Here is a 12,278-nt window from a genome sequence, read left to right on the forward strand (position 1 = left end):
CTCTCACTAACATCAGAACATATCTTCAAAGCTATCAGCTCAAAGAAAAAAAAGCGCCGCGCCGCTACCGGGTGGGCTCGAAACTCCAAGCTTTCAGTTAACAGCCGATCGCGCTAGCCAATTGCGCCACGGAGACAGTTCTGCTCCACTCTCACCACCATCAGAACATATCTTCAAAGCTATCAGCCCAAAGAAAAAAAGCGCCGCACCACCACCGGGTGGGCTCGAACCTCCAACCTTTCGGTTAACAGTCGACCGCGCTAGCCAATTGCGCCACGGAGACAGTCCTGCTTCACTCTCACCACCATCAGAACATATCTTCAAAGCTATCAGCCCATAGAAAAAAGCCAGCACCACCACCGGGTGTGCTCCAACCTTCAACCTTTCGGTTAACGGCCGAACGCGCTAGCCAATTGCGCCACGGAGACAGTCCTGCTGCACTCTAGCCATCATCAGAACATATCTTTAAATCTATCAGCCCAAAGAAAAAAAAGCAACACACCACTCCCGGGAGGGCTCGAACCTCCAACCTTTCGGTTAACAGCCGATTGCGCTAGCCAATGGCGCCACGGAGACAGTCCTGCTCCACGCTCATCACCGTCAGAACATTTCTTCAGAGCTATCAGCTCAAAGAAAAAAAAGCGCCGCACCACCACCTGGTGGGCTCGAACCTCCAACCTTTACGTTAACAGCGGATCGCGCTAGCCAATTGGGCCACGGAGACAGTCGTGCTCCACTCTCACCACCATTAGAACATATCTTCAAAGCTATCAGCGCAATGAAAAAAGAAACACACCACTCCCAAGAGGGCTCGAACCTCCAACCTTTCGCTTAACAGCTGATCGCGCTAGCAAATTGCGCCACGGAGGCAGTCCTGCTATACTCTCACCCCCATCAGAACATTTCTTCAGAGCTATCAGCCCAAAGAAAAAAAAGTGCCACACCACCACCGGGTGGGCTCAAACCTCCAACCTCTCGGTTAACAGCCGATTGCGCTAGCCGATTGCGCCACGGAGACAGTCCTGTTATACTCTCACCACCATCAGAACATATCTTCAAAGCTATCAGTCCACAGAAAAAAAGCGCCGCACCATTTTGGGTGGGCTCGAACCTCCAACCTTTCGTCTAACAGCCGATGGCGCTAGCCAATTGCGCCACGGAGACACTGAGGCTCCACTTTCACCACCATCAGAACATATCTTCAAAGCTGTCAGCGCAAAAAAAAGCGACACACCGTCCCCAGTGGGCTCGAAACTCCAAGCTTTCGGTTAACAGCCGATCACGCTAGCCAATTGCGCAACGGAGACAGTCCAGCTCCACTCTCACCACCATCAGAACATATCTTCAAAGCTATCAGCCCAAAGAAAAAAAGCGCCGCACTACCACCGGGTGGGCTCGAACCTCCAACCTTTCGGTTAACAGCTGATCGCGCTCGCCAATTGCGCCATGGAGACAGTCGTGCTCCACTATCACTAACATCAGAACATATCTTAAAAGCTATCAGCCCAAAGAAAAAAAGCGGCGCACCACCCCCGGGTGGGCTCGAAACTCCAACCTTTCGGTTAACAGCTGATCGCGCTAGCCAATTGCGCCACGGAGACAGTCCTGCTCCACTCTCACCACCATCAGAACATATCTTCAAAGCTATCAGCTCAAAGAAAAAAAAGCGCCGCGCCGCTACCGGGTGGGCTCGAACCTCCAACCTTTCGGTTAACAGCCGATCGCGCTCGCCAATTGTGCCATGGAGACAGTCGTGCTCCACTCTCACTAACATCAGAACATATCTTCAAAGCTATCAGCCAAAAGAAAAAAAGCGGCGCACCACCCCCGGGTGGGCTCGAACCTCCATCCTTTCTGTTAACAGCCGATCGCGCTAGCCAATTGCGCCACGGAGACAGTCGTGCTCCACTCTCACCTCCATCAGAACATATCTTCAAAGCTATCAGCTCAAAGAAAAAAAGCGCCGCGCCGCTACCGGGTGGGCTCGAAACTCCAAGCTTTCGGTTAACAGCCGATCGCGCTAGCCAATTGCGCCACGGAGACAGTCCTGCTCTACTCTCACCACCATCAGAACATATCTTCAAAGCTATCAGCCCAAAGAAAAAAAGCGCCGCACCACCACCGGGTGGGCTCGAACCTCAAACATTTTTGTTAACAGCCGATCGCACTAGCCAATTGCGCCACGGAGACAGTCCTGCTTCACTCTCACCACCATCAGAACATATCTTTAAATCTATCAGCCCAAAGAAAAAAAAGCAACACACCACTCCCGGTAGGGCTCGAACCTCCAACCTTTCGGTTAACAGCTGATCGCGCTAGCCAATGGCGCCACGGAGACAGTCCTGCTCCACGCTCATCACCGTCAGAACATTTCTTCAGAGCTATCAGCCCAAAGAAAAAAAAGCGCCGCACCACCACCTGGTGGGCTCGAACCTCCAACCTTTACGTTAACAGCGGATCGCGCTAGCCAATTGGGCCACGGAGACAGTCGTGCTCCGCTCTCACCACCATTAGAACATATCTTCAAAGCTATCAGCGCAATGAAAAAAGAAACACACCACTCCCAGGAGGGCTCGAACCTCCAACCTTTCGCTTAACAGCCGATCGCGCTAGCAAATTGCGCCACGGAGGCAGTCCTGCTATAATCTCACCCCCATCAGAACATTTCTTCAGAGCTATCAGCCCAAAGAAAAAAAAGTGCCGCACCACCACCGGGTGGGCTCAAACCTCCAAACATTCAGTCAACAGCAGATCGCGCTAGCCAATTGCGCCACAGAGACAGTCGTGCTCCACTCTCACCACCATCAGAACATATCTTCAAAGCTATCAGCGAAAAGAAAAAAAAGCGACACACCGTCCCCGGGTGCGCTCAAACCTCCAACCTCTCGGTTAACAGTTGATCACGCTAGCCGATTGCGCCACGGAGACAGTCCTGCTATACTCTCACCACCATCAGGACATATCTTCAAAGCTATCAGTCCAAAGAAAAAAAGCGACACACCGTCCCCAGTGGGCTCGAAACTCCAAGCTTTCGGTTAACAGCCGATCACGCTAGCCAATTGCGCAACGGAGACAGTCCAGCTCCACTCTCACCACCACCAGAACATATCTTCAAAGCTATCAGCCCAAAGAAAAAAAAGCGCCGCACTACCACCGGGTGGGCTCGAACCTCCAACCTTTCGGTTAACAGCCGATCGCGCTCGCCAATTGCGCCATGGAGACAGTCGTGCTCCACTCTCACTAACATCAGAACATATCTTCAAAGCTATCAGCCCAAAGAAAAAAAGCGGCGCACCACCCCCGGGTGGGCTCGAAACTCCAACCTTTCGGTTAACAGCCGATCGCGCTAGCCAATTGCGCCACGGAGACAGTCCTGCTCCACTCTCACCCCCATCAGAACATATCTTCAAAGCTATCAGCTCAAAGAAAAAAAAGCGCCGCGCCGCTACCGGGTGGGCTCGAAACTCCAAGCTTTCAGTTAACAGCCGATCGCGCTAGCCAATTGCGCCACGGAGACAGTTCTGCTCCACTCTCACCACCATCAGAACATATCTTCAAAGCTATCAGTCCAAAGAAAAAGAGCGCCGCACCACTCCGGGTGGGCTCGAACCTCCAACCTTTCGTCAAACACCCGATCGCGCTAGCCAATTGCGCCATGGAGACAGTCATTCTCCACTCTCACTAACATCAGAACATATCTTCAAAGCTGTCAGCCCAAAGAAAAAAAAGCGGCGCACCACCCCCGGGTGGGCTCGAACCTCCATCCTTTCTGTTAACAGCCGATCGCGCTAGCCAATTGCGCCACGTAGACAGTCGTGCTCCACTCTCACAACCATCAGAACATATCTTCAATGCTACCAGCGCAAAGAAAAAAAGCGACACACCGTCCACGGGTGGGCTCGAAACTCCAACCTTTCGGTTAACAGCCGATTGCGCTAGCCAATTGCGCCACGGAGATAGTCCTGCTCCACTCTCACCACCATCAGAACATAACTTCAAAGCTATCAGCTCAAAGAAAAAAAAGCGCCGCGCCACTACCTGGTGGGCTCGAAACTCCAAGCTTTCGGTTAACAGCCGATCGCGCTAGCCAATTGCGCCACGGATACAGTCCTGCTCTACTCTCACCACCATCAGAACATATCTTCAAAGCTATCAGCCCAAAAAAAAAAGCACCGCACCACCACCGGGTGGGCTCGAACCTCAAACCTTTTGGTTAACAGTCGATCGCGCTAGCCAATTGCGCCACGGAGACAGTCCTGCTTCACTCTCACCACCAACAGAACATATCTTCAAAGCTATCAGGCCATAGAAAAATAAGCCCACACCACCACCGGGTGGGCTCGAACCTCCAACCTTTCGGTCAACAGCAGATCGCGCTAGCCAATTGCGCCACGGATTCAGTCGTGCTCCACTCTCACCACCATCAGAACATATCTTCAAAGCTATCAGCGAAAAAAAAACGCGACACACCGTCCCCGGGTGAGCTCAAACCTCCAACCTCTCGGTTACCAGCCGATCGCGAAAGCCAATTGCGCCACGGAGACAGTCCTGCTACACTCTCACCACCATCAGAACATAACTTCAAAGCTATCAGCCCAAAGAAAAAAAGCGCCGCACCACCCCCGGGTGGGCTCGAACCTCCAACCTTTCGGCTAACAGCCGATCGCGCTAGCCATTTGCGCCACGGAGACAGTCGTGCTCCACTTTCATCACCATCAGAACATATCTTCAAAGCTATCAGCCCAAAGAAAAAAAGCGCCGCACCCCCCCCCCCGGGTGGGCTCCAACCTCCAACCTTTCGGCTAACAGCCGATCGCTCTAGCCAATTGCGCCACGGAGACAGTCATGCTCCACTCTCACCACCATCAGAACATATCTTCAAAGCTATCAGCCCAAAGAAAAAAAAAGCGCCGCACTACCACCGGGTGGGCTCTAACCTCCAACCTTTCGGTTAACAGCCGATCGCGCTCGCCAACTGCGCCATGGAGACAGTCGTGCTCCACTCTCACCAACATCAGAACATATCTTCAAAGCTATCAGTCCAAAGAAAAAAAAAGCGCCGCACCAACCCCGGCCGGGCTCGAACCTCCATCCTTTCTGTTAACAGCCGATAGCGCTAGCCAATTGCGTCACGGAGACAGTCGTGCTCCACTCTCACCACCATTAGAACATATCTTCAAAGCAATCAGCGCAAAGAAAAAAAAAGCGACACACCGTCCCCGGGTGGGCTCGAAACTCCAACCTTTCGGTTAACAGTCGATCGCGCTAGCCAATTGCGCCACGGAGACAGTCCTGCTTCACTCTCACCACCATCAGAACATATCTTCAAAGCTATCAGCCCATAGAAAAAAGCCCGCACCACCACCGTGTGTGCTCGAACCTCCAACCTTTCGGTTAACGGCCGAACGCGCTAGCCAAGTGCGCCACGGAGACAGTCCTGCTCCACTCTAGCCACCATCAGAACATATCTTTAAAGCTATCAGCCCAAAGAAAAAAAAAGCAACACACCACTCCCGGGAGGGCTCGAACCTCCAACCTTTCGGTTAACAGCCGATAGCGCTAGCCAATTGCGCCATGGAGACAGTCGTGCTCCACTCTCACCACCATCAGAACATTTCTTCGGAGCTATCAGCCCAAAGAAAAAAAAGCGCCGCACCACCACCGGGTGGGCTCGAACCTCCAACCTTTCGGTTAACAGCCGATCGCGCTAGCCAATGGCGCCACGGAGACAGTCGTGCTCCACGCTCACCACCGTCAGAACATTTCTTCAGAGCTATCAGCCCAAAGAAAAAAAAGCGCCGCACCAACACCTGGTGGGCTCGAACCTCCAACCTTTACGTTAACAGTGGATCGCGCTAGCCAATTGGGCCACGGAGACAATCGTGCTCCACTCTCACCACCATTAGAACATATCTTCAAAGCTATCAGCGCAAAAAAAAGCAACACACCACTCCCGGGAGGGCTCAAACCTCCAAATTTTCGGTTAACAGCCGAACATGCTGGCCAATTGCGCCACGGAGGCAGTCGTGCTCAGATCTGACCACTGTGAGAACATGTCTCTAAAGTTATCAGCGCAAAGAAAAAAGCAACACACCACTCCCAGGAGGGCTCGAACCTCCAACCTTTCGGCTAACAGCCGATCGCGATAGCCAATTGCGTCACGGAGACAGGCGTGCTCCACTCTCACCACCATCAGAACATATCTTCAAAGCTATCAGCGAAAAGAAAAAAAAGCGACACACCGTCCCCGGGTGGGCTCAAACCTCCAACCTCTCGGTTAACAGCCGATCGCGCTAGCCGATTGCGCCACGGAGACAGTCCTGCTATACTCTCACCACCATCAGAACATATCTTCAAAGCTATCAGTCCACAGAAAAAAAGCGCCGCACCACTTTGGGTGGGCTCGAACCTCCAACCTTTCGTCTAACAGCCGATGGCGCTAGCCAATTGCGCCACGGAGACACTGAGGCTCCACTTTCACCACCATCAGAACATATCTTCAAAGCTATCAGCGCAAAAAAAAGCGACACACCGTCCCCAGTGGGCTCGAAACTCCAAGCTTTCGGTTAACAGCCGATCACGCTAGCCAATTGCGCAACGGAGACAGTCCAGCTCCAATCTCACCACCATCAGAACATATCTTCAAGGCTATCAGCCCAAAGAAAAAAACCGCCGCACTACCACCGGGTGGGCTCGAACCTCCAACCTTTCGGTTAACAGCTGATCGCGCTCGGCAATTGCGCCATGGAGACAGTCGTGCTCCACTCTCACTAAACTCAGAACATATCTTAAAAGCTATCAGCCCAAAGAAAAAAAGCGGCGCACCACCCCCGGGTTGGCTCGAACCTCCATCCTTTCTGTTAACAGCCGATCGCGCTAGCCAATTGCACCACGGAGACAGTCGTGCTCCACTCTCACCACCATCAGAACATATCTTCAAAGCTATCAGCGCAAAAAAAAAGCGACACACCATCCCCGAGTGGGCTCGAATCTCCAACCTTTCGGTTAACAGCCGATCGCGCTAGCCAATTGCGCCACGGAGACAGTCTTGCTCCACTCTCACCACCATCAGAACATATCTTCAAAGCTATCAGCTCAAAGAAAAAAAGCGGCGCGCCGCTACAGGGTGGGCTCGAACCTCCAACCTTTCGGTTAACAGCCGATCGCGCTCGCCAATTGCGCCATGGAGACAGTCGTGCTCCACTCTCACTAACATCAGAACATATCTTCAAAGCTATCAGCCCAAAGAAAAAAAGCGGCGCACCACCCCCGGGTGGGCTCGAACCTCCATCCTTTCTGTTAACAGCCGATCGCGCTAGCCAATTGCGCCACGGAGACAGTCGTGCTCCACTCTCACCACCATCAGAACATATCTTCAAAGCTATCAGCTCAAAGAAAAAAAAGCGCCGCGCCGCTACCGGGTGGGCTCGAAACTCCAAGCTTTCGGTTAACAGCCGATCGCGCTAGCCAATTGCGCCACGGAGACAGTCCTGCTCTACTCTCACCACCATCAGAACATATCTTCAAAGCTATCAGCCCAAAGAAAAAAAGCGCCGCACCACCACCGGGTGGGCTCGAACCTCAAACATTTTTGTTAACAGCCGATCGCGCTAGCCAATTGCGCCACGGAGACAGTCCTGCTCTACTCTCACCACCATCAGAACATATCTTCAAAGCTATCAGCTCAAAGAAAAAAAAGCGCCGCCCCACTACCGGGTGGGCTCGAACCTCCAACCTTTCGGTTAACAGTCGACCGCGCTAGCCAATTGCGCCACGGAGACAGTCCTGCTTCACTCTCACCACCATGAGAACATATCTTCAAAGCTATCAGCGAAAAGAAAAAAAAACGACACACCGTCGCCGGGTGGGCTCAAACCTCCAACCTCTCGGTTAACAGCCGATCGCGCTAGCCAATCGCGCCACGGAGACAGTCCTGCTATACTCTCACCACCATCAGAACATATCTTCAAAGCTATCAGTCCAAAGAAAAAAAGCGCCGCACCACTCCGGGTTGGCTCGAACATCGAACCTTTCGTCTAACAGCCGATAGCGCTAGCCAATGGCGCCACGGAGACAGTCGTGCTCCACTCTCACCACCGTCACAACATTTCTTCAGAGCTACCAGCTCAAAAAAAAGCGCCGCACCACCACCTGGTGGGCTAGAACCTCCAACCTTTACGTTAACAGCGGATCGCGCTACCCAACTGCGCCACGGAGACAGTCGTGCTCCACTCTCACCACCATCAGAACATATCTTCAAAGCTATCAGCGAAAAGAAAAAAAAGCGACACACCGTCCCCGGGTGGGCTCAAACCTCCAACCTCTCGGTTAACAGCCGATCGCGCTAGCCGATTGCGCCACGGAGACAGTCCTGCTATACTCTCACCACCATCAGAACATATCTTCAAAGCTATCAGTCCACAGAAAAAAAGCGCCGCACCACTTTGGGTGGGCTCGAACCTCCAACCTTTCGTCTAACAGCCGATGGCGCTAGCCGATTGCGCCACGGAGACACTGAGGCTCCACTTTCACCACCATCAGAACATATCTTCAAAGCTATCAGCGCAAAAAAAAAGCGCCGCACTACCACCGGGTGGGCTCGAACCTCCAACCTTTCGGTTAACAGCTGATCGCGCTCGGCAATTGCGCCATGGAGACAGTCGTGCTCCACTCTCACTAAACTCAGAACATATCTTAAAAGCTATCAGCCCAAAGAAAAAAAGCGGCGCACCACCCCCGGGTGTTCTCGAACCTCCATCCTTTCTGTTAACAGCCGATCGCGCTAGCCAATTGCGCCACGGAGACAGTCGTGCTCCACTCTCACCACCATCAGAACATATCTTCAAAGCTATCAGCGCAAAGAAAAAAAAGCGACACACCGTCCCCGAGTGGGCTCGAAACTCCAACCTTTCGGTTAACAGCCGATCGCGCTAGCCAATTGCGCCACGGAGACAGTCCTGCTCCACTCTCACCACCATCAGAACATAGCTTCAAAGCTATCAGCTCAGAGAAAAAAAGCGCCGCGCCGCTACCGGGTGGGCTCGAACCTCCAACCTTTCGGTTAACAGCCGATCGCGCTCGCCAATTGCGCCATGGAGACAGTCGTGCTCCACTCTCACCACCATCAGAACATATCTTCAAAGCTATCAGCGCAAAGAAAAAAAAAGCGACACACCGTCCCCGAGTGGGCTCGAAACTCCAACCTTTCGGTTAACAGCCGATCGCGCTAGCCAATTGCGCCACGGAGACAGTCGTGCTCCACTCTCACCACCATCAGAACATATCTTCAAAGCTATCAGCTCAAAGAAAAAAAAGCGCCGCGCCGCTACCGGGTGGGCTCGAAACTCCAAGCTTTCGGTTAACAGCCGATCGCGCTAGCCAATGGCGCCACGGAGACAGTCGTGCTCCACGCTCACCACCGTCAGAACATTTCTTCAGAGCTACCAGCTCAAAAAAAAAGCGCCGCACCACCACCTGGTGGGCTAGAACCTCCAACCTTTACGTTAACAGCGGATCGCGCTAGCCAATTGCGCCACGGAGACAGTCCTGCTCCACTCTCACCACCATCAGAACATATCTTCAAAGCTATCAGCTCAAAGAAAAAAAGCGCCGCGCCGCTACCGGGTGGGCTCGAACCTCCAACCTTTCGGTTAACAGCCGATCGCGCTCGCCAATTGCGCCATGGAGACAGTCGTGCTCCACTCTCACTAACATCAGAACATATCTTCAAAGCTATCAGCCAAAAGAAAAAAAGCGGCGCACCACCCCCGGGTGGGCTCGAACCTCCATCCTTTCTGTTAACAGCCGATCGCGCTAGCCAATTGCGCCACGGAGACAGTCGTGCTCCACTCTCACCTCCATCAGAACATATCTTCAAAGCTATCAGCTCAAAGAAAAAAAGCGCCGCGCCGCTACCGGGTGGGCTCGAAACTCCAAGCTTTCGGTTAACAGCCGATCGCGCTAGCCAATTGCGCCACGGAGACAGTCCTGCTCTACTCTCACCACCATCAGAACATATCTTCAAAGCTATCAGCGCAAAAAAAAAGCGACACACCATCCCCGAGTGGGCTCGAAACTCCAACCTTTCGGTTAACAGCCGATCGCGCTAGCCAATTGCGCCACGGAGACAGTCTTGCTCCACTCTCACCACCATCAGAACATATCTTCAAAGCTATCAGCTCAAAGAAAAAAAGCGGCGCGCCGCTACAGGGTGGGCTCGAACCTCCAACCTTTCGGTTAACAGCCGATCGCGCTCGCCAATTGCGCCATGGAGACAGTCGTGCTCCACTCTCACTAACATCAGAACATATCTTCAAAGCTATCAGCCCAAAGAAAAAAAGCGGCGCACCACCCCCGGGTGGGCTCGAACCTCCATCCTTTCTGTTAACAGCCGATCGCGCTAGCCAATTGCGCCACGGAGACAGTCGTGCTCCACTCTCACCACCATCAGAACATATCTTCAAAGCTATCAGCTCAAAGAAAAAAAAGCGCCGCGCCGCTACCGGGTGGGCTCGAAACTCCAAGCTTTCGGTTAACAGCCGATCGCGCTAGCCAATTGCGCCACGGAGACAGTCCTGCTCTACTCTCACCACCATCAGAACATATCTTCAAAGCTATCAGCCCAAAGAAAAAAAGCGCCGCACCACCACCGGGTGGGCTCGAACCTCAAACATTTTTGTTAACAGCCGATCGCGCTAGCCAATTGCGCCACGGAGACAGTCCTGCTCTACTCTCACCACCATCAGAACATATCTTCAAAGCTATCAGCTCAAAGAAAAAAAAGCGCCGCACCACTACCGGGTGGGCTCGAACCTCCAACCTTTCGGTTAACAGTCGACCGCGCTAGCCAATTGCGCCACGGAGACAGTCCTGCTTCACTCTCACCACCATGAGAACATATCTTCAAAGCTATCAGCGAAAAGAAAAAAAAACGACACACCGTCGCCGGGTGGGCTCAAACCTCCAACCTCTCGGTTAACAGCCGATCGCGCTAGCCAATCGCGCCACGGAGACAGTCCTGCTATACTCTCACCACCATCAGAACATATCTTCAAAGCTATCAGTCCAAAGAAAAAAAGCGCCGCACCACTCCGGGTTGGCTCGAACATCGAACCTTTCGTCTAACAGCCGATAGCGCTAGCCAATGGCGCCACGGAGACAGTCGTGCTCCACTCTCACCACCGTCACAACATTTCTTCAGAGCTACCAGCTCAAAAAAAAGCGCCGCACCACCACCTGGTGGGCTAGAACCTCCAACCTTTACGTTAACAGCGGATCGCGCTACCCAACTGCGCCACGGAGACAGTCGTGCTCCACTCTCACCACCATCAGAACATATCTTCAAAGCTATCAGCGAAAAGAAAAAAAAGCGACACACCGTCCCCGGGTGGGCTCAAACCTCCAACCTCTCGGTTAACAGCCGATCGCGCTAGCCGATTGCGCCACGGAGACAGTCCTGCTATACTCTCACCACCATCAGAACATATCTTCAAAGCTATCAGTCCACAGAAAAAAAGCGCCGCACCACTTTGGGTGGGCTCGAACCTCCAACCTTTCGTCTAACAGCCGATGGCGCTAGCCGATTGCGCCACGGAGACACTGAGGCTCCACTTTCACCACCATCAGAACATATCTTCAAAGCTATCAGCGCAAAAAAAAAGCGCCGCACTACCACCGGGTGGGCTCGAACCTCCAACCTTTCGGTTAACAGCTGATCGCGCTCGGCAATTGCGCCATGGAGACAGTCGTGCTCCACTCTCACTAAACTCAGAACATATCTTAAAAGCTATCAGCCCAAAGAAAAAAAGCGGCGCACCACCCCCGGGTGTTCTCGAACCTCCATCCTTTCTGTTAACAGCCGATCGCGCTAGCCAATTGCGCCACGGAGACAGTCGTGCTCCACTCTCACCACCATCAGAACATATCTTCAAAGCTATCAGCGCAAAGAAAAAAAAAGCGACACACCGTCCCCGAGTGGGCTCGAAACTCCAACCTTTCGGTTAACAGCCGATCGCGCTAGCCAATTGCGCCACGGAGACAGTCCTGCTCCACTCTCACCACCATCAGAACATAGCTTCAAAGCTATCAGCTCAGAGAAAAAAAGCGCCGCGCCGCTACCGGGTGGGCTCGAACCTCCAACCTTTCGGTTAACAGCCGATCGCGCTCGCCAATTGCGCCATGGAGACAGTCGTGCTCCACTCTCACCACCATCAGAACATATCTTCAAAGCTATCAGCGCAAAGAAAAAAAAAGCGACACACCGTCCCCGAGTGGGCTCG

At 53.0% G+C, this 12,278-nt stretch overlaps 3 non-coding genes across 3 annotated transcripts; all 3 read right to left on the reverse strand.

Annotated features, from left to right (window-relative positions):
- Positions 1–6,242: 6,242 nt before the first annotated feature.
- Positions 6,243–6,316, reverse strand: TRNAN-GUU (transfer RNA asparagine (anticodon GUU)). The gene has a single exon. It is a non-coding gene; the product is annotated as a tRNA-Asn (tRNA).
- Positions 6,317–8,293: 1,977 nt separating this feature from the next.
- On the reverse strand, positions 8,294–8,367 carry TRNAN-GUU (transfer RNA asparagine (anticodon GUU)). Its single transcript has one exon. It is a non-coding gene; the product is annotated as a tRNA-Asn (tRNA).
- A 3,010-nt stretch (positions 8,368–11,377) lies between these two features.
- On the reverse strand, positions 11,378–11,451 carry TRNAN-GUU (transfer RNA asparagine (anticodon GUU)). The gene has a single exon. It is a non-coding gene; the product is annotated as a tRNA-Asn (tRNA).
- Positions 11,452–12,278: the final 827 nt, after the last annotated feature.

The sequence above is a fragment of the Rhipicephalus microplus genome, unplaced genomic scaffold, assembly GCF_043290135.1.
Source record: "Rhipicephalus microplus isolate Deutch F79 unplaced genomic scaffold, USDA_Rmic scaffold_40, whole genome shotgun sequence".
Classification (NCBI taxonomy): domain Eukaryota; kingdom Metazoa; phylum Arthropoda; class Arachnida; order Ixodida; family Ixodidae; genus Rhipicephalus; species Rhipicephalus microplus.